The sequence below is a fragment of the Eumetopias jubatus genome, unplaced genomic scaffold, assembly GCF_037043125.1.
Source record: "Eumetopias jubatus isolate StellerSeaLion01/CBP00866 unplaced genomic scaffold, mEumJub1_p1.0 scaffold_2, whole genome shotgun sequence".
In the NCBI taxonomy this organism is placed as follows: domain Eukaryota; kingdom Metazoa; phylum Chordata; class Mammalia; order Carnivora; family Otariidae; genus Eumetopias; species Eumetopias jubatus.
In genome coordinates, this window is record NW_028274808.1 from 5,604,630 (window position 1) to 5,613,592 (window position 8,963).

General features: G+C 36.6%; 1 pseudogene; it reads right to left on the reverse strand.

The window, feature by feature from the left end:
* Positions 1–430: 430 nt before the first annotated feature.
* Positions 431–4,760, reverse strand: LOC114206105 (NADH dehydrogenase [ubiquinone] 1 alpha subcomplex subunit 8 pseudogene; annotated as a pseudogene).
* Between the last annotated feature and the right edge of the window lie 4,203 nt (positions 4,761–8,963).

Here is an 8,963-nt window from a genome sequence, read left to right on the forward strand (position 1 = left end):
CTCTCAGAAGCCTTGTCAAAGAACATTGTACCGTACATGCCTGGGCTTATTTCTGAGTTGTCTATTCTGATCCATTGGTCTATGAAACTTTCTTTAGGTTAGCACCACACTGTGTTTTTATTACTGCAGCTGTTAAATATGTTTTGAAATCAGAAAGTGTGAGACCTCCAGCTTTGTTCTTTTTCAAGATTATGCTGGCTCGAGATTGCATTTGAATTTTATATATTTTTTTCTATTTCTCCAAAATATGGCATTAAGATTTTGATAGGGATTTTTTGAATCTATAGATCACTTTGGGTAACATGGACATTTTAACAATATTGAATCTTCTGATCCATAAACACAGAATAAATTTCCTTTTTTTTTTTTTTTCCTTTAAAATTTTTAATGGCCAGGAAATGGTATAGAATAACTGCCAAGTCACATAAATTAACTTTTTTGCTAAGTTTGTGATCCCGGAAAGAACACTCTATCAGTCGATGCAAACTGCATGGGAATTTCATCAGTGGGTGTCTGGGCATGTGACTGAGTGTGGGCCATGGACCCATCTTTACATGGTCCAGAAAAAAAGGCGACTGCCATGTTTGGCAGGCTTCAGCTCTCCTTCTATCTCAGGGTTGGGCTCTGGTCTTGCTCTTGAGTGATAGGGATTCTCCGGTAAAGGTCGATCTGTTTTCACTTTGGTGACCTTGGACAGCTGCCCCAGGTCAGGTCGCACCCAGCCCAGTTTGTCCAGCACACACTCGTCAAACTTAGCCTGCTGTTTGCGACAGCGACGAAATAGCTGCAGGCTGGAATAATCAATGCAGGTCCAATAGTCTGTAAAAGGCTCCGCACAGTGAAGCTTTATCTGCCTGAAGAAGTCCAGAGCACACTTGTTTACGAGCTTGCCTTCCTCTAAACACCGCCTGGGGTCTTTCTCTTCCCAGCGGCAGAGCATGAACTCCTTGTTGGGCTTATCACACTGAACTCCATAGTGATGGGCAGCAGCTTTGAGCACCGATGAACTGACTTTCACCTCCTGCACTTTCAGATCCTCCAGAGTAGGCAGCTCCACTATCCCCGGCGTGATGGCGGTAGCCCCAAACCCGAGGAGGCTCCCGCAACCGCGTCGCCCCCGTCTCCTTGAATTCCCCTTTCGACCGCCCAAATTTCCTTTTTTTTAACCTATAACTAGTGAAGACATTGAATCAGTAATCAAACAAAAGCCCAGAACCAAATGGCTTCTATGAAGAATTATATCAAATATTTAAATAACACTTATCCTCCTCAAACTCTTCCAAAAAAATGAGAGGAAGGAACATTTCCAAACTCATGTTATGAAGCTACCAATACCCTATACCAAAGCCAGACCAAGATACTGAAGAAATATAAGAAAGATAAAACACAAGTCGGTGTCCCTGGTGAACACTGATACAAAAATGCTCAACAAAATACTAGCAAACTGATTTCAACAGCACATCAAAAGACTTCTTCAACATGACCAAGTGGGATTTTTGTATATAATGCAAGAATGGTTAAATATATGCAAATCTAACACCCCACAGTAACAGAATAAATAGCGAAACCCATGTGATCATCTCAATTGATAGGAAAAGCATGTGACAAAATCCAATACCCCTTTATGATTAAAAAGAAAAAAACCTCAACACACTAGGAATAGAAGGAAACTGTCTCAGCATGATAAAGACCACATATGAAAAGCCCACAGCTAACAAGATACTCAATGCTAAAAAACTGAAAACTTTTCCTCTGAAATCAGGAATAAGGCAAGGATGCCCACTCTCACCACTTCTATTTACCTAACACTATGCATCCTCCTCAGAGCCATTAGTCAAGAAAAAGACATAGAGATATCCAAAATGAAAATAAATAAATAAAATTATCTCTGTTCACAGATGACATGATATGAAATTTGGAAAACCCTAAAAATTTTTAAAAAATTTTAAAAAATGGTGAGAAATCTTGGGCATTGTTAAACAGCACTTGTAACAGTGACAGGAGGGGGTCCTTGCTTCAACCCTGATCACAGGGTGAAGTTTACAGTAGTATTTCCTCACCAATATATTTTATTTATTTCACTTGTTCGTTTTTTGAATGTCTGTATGGTGTCCTTTATCAAATAAGGATGTTCCTTTATTTCCCTCGGGTATTTTTTAATATAAATCTATATAATAAATGGAGATTAAGTCATATATTAGTTTTGCTCTATTGCTAACATTATTTTTGAAATTTTCTGTTAACGTGAAGAGTATATGAGCTGATTTATAAATGTTACAACAACCTCGCTTTCTTAGTATAGCCCACACTTAGTGGTGATATATTTCACACTTGTTGAATTATTGCATTTAATTTGTTAATGATTTTTTATGTTTTTACAATTGTATCCATGAAAGAAATTGGTCTTTTTTTCCCTTATCCTGTACTATCCTTGTGTTTTAGTGTTGTGCTGTCTTCACTAGTACCACAAACTTAGCAACTTACAACACACGTTCTCTCAGAGTTTCCATGAGTCAAGAGTCAGCTGGATGCTCTGAGTAGGTCTTGCAGGCTGAAATCAATGTGTCACTAATGCTACAATGTTGATTCAAGGCCCAGGGTCTTCTTAAACACACTGATTGCTGGCCGAGTGTATTTCCTTGTGGTTGTAGCACTGAGGTCTGTGTTTTCTTTTTGGCCACTTACAGCTTCTCCAGGCCCCCACTGCCCCTCAGCAATTCAGAGCATAGCTGTTCACTTTCTTCCTCAAGACCAGCAAGAATCCATCTCTCTGAATTCTCCTGCTACCAGCTAGAGAAAATTCTGCTTTTCAAGGCATTATTTGGCTACTAAATCCAGATATGCCAATAATTCCCATATGTGGAGGTCAACAGACTTAGGACTATAATCACTTCCAAATATTTCCTTTATGGCTGTAGCTATATTAATGATTTTTACTGAATAACCAATAGGCAAGGATATCAGAGGGGAGATACTTTCAGAATTTTGTCCACCACAGTATACACTCTGTCTTCAAAGATCCACATCTCTCCTAAATGTAAGATATATTCATCTCCTTCCAAAGTCCTAAAATCTTCAGCCCATTATAGCATTAGGTGCTGTCTAAAGTCTTATCATCAATATCAGGTACAGATGGAGCTTTCTGGCTATTACATCTCCTGGGATCTAATTCTTCCCCACCCATAAAACTTTAAAAACTAATAGACAAAGCATTTGCCTCCAATAGTACTATACAATGATGGGACAGGCATAGAATAGTAGTTATAGACACTGTGGTTCAAGAAGCATGAACATGGGAGGTAGAAAGGAGATGCTGGTCCAAAGCAGTTTTGAAATCCAGCTGAGCAAACTCCATTAGATTCGAAAACAATGGATCGTGAATCACCACATCAAAAACTAATATGTATTGTATGGTGACTAACATAACATAATAGAATAAATTAATAAAAAACGATTTCAAGGTCTGGAGATACTCTTCCATGGCTCTCAACTTTTAACCTCCAGGGTCTCTGTTTTGCCCTCTGGCCATTGTTCCTTTTTCACTACTTTACTTTTTAGAATTTTTTACTACTAGATATACATCTAACAATCATGGGTGTAGTGTACACCAAAAGACATGTACCAAAATGTGCTTAGCCACACTATTTGGACAGTTCTAAACTAAAACAATTAATTTCCATTAACAGTAGACTGAATAAATTTATGTATAATATAAAAACAAGTGTATTTTCACAATGAAATATACAAAGTGCTGAGAATTAATAAGATTAATAAGATTAGAAGTCAAATCTAAAAACATAAATTTACAGCACCCCCAAAAGCCCTTCTTTCTGCTTCATTTCCAGTCAGTGGCCCTGTAAGTCTTGCCATTATCTGAATTTCCCATTATCTGAATTCTAGCAGCATCAAGTCATTTTGCTAAATCTTATAGATGATGTAAATAAAATCCTGCAGTATGTTTCCTCTTTTGTTATTTTTACTCAATGATATATTTATAACATTCATGCATACTCCTGCATGATGCCACAGTTTATTAATTCTCTATCCCTCAGCCCTTCAGTGATCATTTCACTCTTGCTTTGTTTTGTACGTAACAAAGATGTACATATTACATATTACATTGACTTGTAATACATACATCTTTGCATGTATATATTTTAATGATGCTATTGTCAATATTGTAAGATTCTTTACATAGGTTTTTCATCCTTTTCATCCAATTCTTTCTCACCCAGTAGGGTGATTGCATTTGTGTGTGTATGTGCAGATCTTATTGTGTCATGACACACCTAAAGATAAAATCTATAATCCTTGGCATGGCTTACAAATCCCTACAAAATATAACTCATAGTTACCTCTCCAGCCTATTTCTGGCTATTCGTGAGCTTGCTTTCTGCAGAGGCCCCATCATCTCTGTAGCTGAGGACATGAGGTTCCCTTTCTCTGGGCTGTTCTTCACCCAAGCTCCACAATAGATAGGCAAACCTAATTGATGCTTCCAGTTTCCACTGTAATAGCTTTTCCTTACAGATGTATTTGCTAACACGTCAGACTTCATGAGATCCCTTTAATTCATGCTTTGCTAATACTCCATATTTCTCCTGTTCTAACACATATGAAATTTCTTCACTATATTTCCTCTCTGTTAAACCACAGCTACATGAGAACACAAACTAAGACCTTGTATTCATTGCTGTACCTCAGTCATATTAAGAAAATTAACACACACCTGCAAATGAGTCTAAAGGTGATGAAGCCATGATAACATATTTCCCTTTTTTTAAAAACAAAACAAAACAGTTTTGGGCGCCTGAGTGGCTCGGTCGTTAAGCATCTGCCTTCGGCTCAGGTCATGGTCCCAGGGTCCTGGGATTGAGCCCTGCAACGGGCTCCCTGCTCAGCAGGAAGCCTGATTCTCCCTCTCCCACTCCCCCTGCTTGTGCTCTCTGTCTCTCGCTGCCTCTCTTTCTGTCAAATAAATAAATAAATAAATCTTAAAAAAAAAAAAAAACAGTTTTAACTTAAATCTAAGGTTCTGAGGTTTTCCAGGTATGAAAATATTTCAGATTAAATTAAAACATATGTTTTAGTGAAGGGCAAGAGTATATTAAAATATGGCTAAGATGGAGTTATACTAATATCAGATTGAAACATGGTGATTACTATGTGGTATTATTGCAGACAAAAGTATAATTAAAAAGGATGTGTATATACAGATATTTCCTACCTAATTTACTTAAAATATTTTAACTACTGAGAGGTTAACTCTGAATGAATATCTTCTAAAGAATTTAACATTGGAACAAAGAAAACTTTCTTAAAATCTTTTTCATCAATTTCATTTCAAAAGAACTTTTATTTTCTTGCATATTAAAATAGTTTTAGAATAGCTTCATTGGTGCAAATGCATGGGCATTGATCTACTCTCTCAAAAATTCCATCTTAGTTACAAATTGCATCCATACTTATCCCTGAAATAACATTTATCTGATTTTTCCCATTAGCTTCATTTTTCATTGTTTTTAAATTGTGTCACTTAAGAATGTACATTAAAAGTTTTTGCTACTTATTGTGTGTTTAGGGCATTATGGCAAATTTAAAACTAAACTTTTTAAAACAGAGATTTTAAAACTAAACTTTTTTTGGTTCACTTGCTTTCTTCTACATGCTTTTATTTTAAAAGTAGATTATTAATTGCTCTGTGTCTAAATAGCATTGTTAATTTGAACATAATTGATGCCATTTGACTTTAAAGATTTCTTGTTACTTCACACATAACGCTAAGAATTTAGATAAAATTTTAGCTAAGAACTCTGGAGTTAAAGAATAAAGAATCATGGTTTTATTTTTACTATAAAATGATATATATTAATAAAATATTTATTCATTAATTACACATGAAATACATATAGAATATATAGTACTTATTGTTCTAGTGGCATGAGTACATTTGAAGTAGGAAAAAAGATACACTATTTTTGTGACTTTAAACAAGTAAGTGTTGTTTGGTTTGATGACATTGGGTATGTGAACTAAAAAATATTTAAAAGTAGATGTAAAGACATCATAAATTTAAAGTGTCTTATTTAAACACATAATGGAATATTTTATAAATATAAGGTGACTATTATTAAGATTTAAAATATAGAAGAGGCTTCCTAAATATAAGACTTTAGCTGAAATTGTAAATATAAATTCATTGTAACTATGCCTATTTTTAAATTATAGGGATTTAATATTAAAATGTAATAAGCTGGTGTATTTAATACTGGTGGGCTGGAGTATTACTTCCCCATATTAAATGTGTCATTTGAGTCTATTTTTATAACTTTTTTACTTAAAAATTAGAATTCTCTGTAATGTTGGAAGTGATCCTTAAGAAAAAAATTCTTCCTTGAAGGTGACATGTATCATTCCTAATACAATAAATTAGCATTCTTGAATTAATCTTTTAAAGTATATAACATAATCAATGGTATATTTGTACTTCCACATCAGTCACATATTCTGAAAGTGACTTTGCTGATTTAGCCCAGTGAGTTCCAGGGAGACAAACAAAACAAAGCAAGAGTAAAATGATCACTGAAGTGAGGCTGGGGGATAGTGTTTCATTTTTTTATTTTTAACTTTTTGAAAAGATTCATTTATTTTAGAGAGAGAGAGCATGAGCAGCAGGGGCAGAGGCAGAGGGAGAGAGAATCTCAAGCAGACTCTGCACTGAGCATGGAGCCTTATGTGTGGCTCAATGTCATGACTCTGAGATCACGACCTGGGCTGAACCCAAAAGCTGCATGCCCAACTGACTGTGGCACCCAGGCGCCCTTGGGCAATAGTGTTTTAAAAAGCAAAAATCCATTTTTTAACAAGAAATGAAGCTTCAAAAATTTCCTTATGTGCCTAATGTGTGCTCATCAGTGTGGCAGTGGGAGAGGAGGTGGGGAGGAAAGACAGAAGTGACAGATCAATAAGGAGACTCCATGGTTGCATTCATTCTCAGGCATGAAAGACAAGAGGGGGTTAGGAAGGCACACAGCACAGGGATAGGTAGAGGAAACACGTGCAACACTCCAGAGGCAGGAAGCTATGCTATTGTGCAGGGACTTTACATTACATCCACATGGAGGGAGGAGAGGGGTGTCCTGGTGAAATTTCTGGTATCAGCTCTGATGTGTAAAAGGTTGGGAAGTTGTCACTCCTATCCTTTCTCTTCAGAAAGGCTGATATATCCATCCATACCTTTTCTTGGATCCATCAGAGAAGCAAGGTCACAGAGCAAATTGCCACCCCAAATCCACAGAGATAGGTGAATCCAGAGTCACAGTTAAGATCTCTTATCTGGAACAGAAGCTGCTAGAGCCATATAGGTTAGGGATATTTAAAGGGCAATTTTAATGAATTGCTAGAGACCTAACAGGTCTCTCTTAAGAGTGAGAATTTCCTGGGGGCCTAAGTTTTAGGGTGTCCCCATACTTCCATGTGTTTTAATTCCAGGAAATCCACCAGGTTCCCACCAGGAAACACAGGCAAGAATGATCCCTGTTAGTCTTAGCAGGTGTCTTGGGAAAACTGGTTATTGTTGAATATACTCAGAGCATTCTCCATAACAAAGGTCTGTTCTCCAGCAGAAAGACTTTATACAGACTGGCAGAACAGTGTTTTCTCATTCCAGGTCCCTCTACCTTTCCTGTGTCACCTAAGGGAAGAGGGCAGCTAAGACATATTTGTGAAGGTCATAGCCTAGGGGAAAAGACCTACTAAAATACTGAAAATTAACCATAGGGTTATAGGATATTTTCTTACCCCACATCTTCACTACCACCTCAAAAGGCCACCAGTGCTTATAGCTGAAAGAGCTGCAAGACACAGACTTCCTCCAAAGAAGCACACTTCAGGAAGTCCAAAGTCAAGAGGGAGAACAAAATCCAGGACACCAGAGGATTTGAAATTTCTGGCACCCAAAACTGTACCAAACAATGCACACAGCCCTGCTCATGGCCAGAATAACACAAACCTCATACTAAAAGGCCAACTTAGTTCAATTCCTATTACTCAATAGTTCTTGTTCAGCTTTCAAGGAGAAATTACAAGGCCTAATAAAATATGGGAAAAGCATAATCTGAAGAGAAAAAGCAAACATCAGGATCCGGATTGAGATATAACAGAGATATTGCAATTATCAGACTAGGAATTGGGAATAAGTATGATAAGGGCTCAAATGGAAAAAGTAGAAAGCATACTAGAACAGATAGATAACATATACAGATAGATACTCAAAGAAAGAATCAAAAGTTAATGCTAGTGATCAAAAGGACTGTAACAGAAATGAAGACTGCTTTGATGGGCTCAACTTGAGACTGAATGTGACCAAGGTAAGAATTAACTTGAAGACAAATTAAAATAGAAAAAGGGGGGAAAGGGGATGCAAAAACAAAATAGAACAGAACACCCAAAAACTGTGAGACAATTTCAAAAGGGTTAACATACACATAATTTGAATATCAGAAGGAAAAGAAACAGAAAAGGAGAAGAAACATTCAAAGTAATAATGGCTAAGAACTTTCCTAAATTAATGACAGATACCAAACCACCTGATAAATGGCAGACATTTCATACAGGAAGCTCAGATAATATTAAAAGGTAAAATATCTATTCCTAGACGTATCTTATTGAAACTCTATAAAACCAAAGATAATGACAAAAATCTTGAAAGATGCCATTGGAGGGCAAGGGATACTTTACCAATAGAGAAATGAGAATAACATTTACTCATTCTTCTCATAAGAAACCATGTATCCAGGATTTAGTGAGATAATGTAATTTAAAGTGTTGAAAGAAAAAAAAAGAGAAGAGAGAGGAAGGAAGGGAGGGAGGGGGAAAGAGAGAGGGGGAGGAAGCAGGGAGGGAAGGAAGGAAAGAAGGAGAAAGAAAGAGAGAAAGAAAAGAAAGGAAAAGAAAAGAAAGAA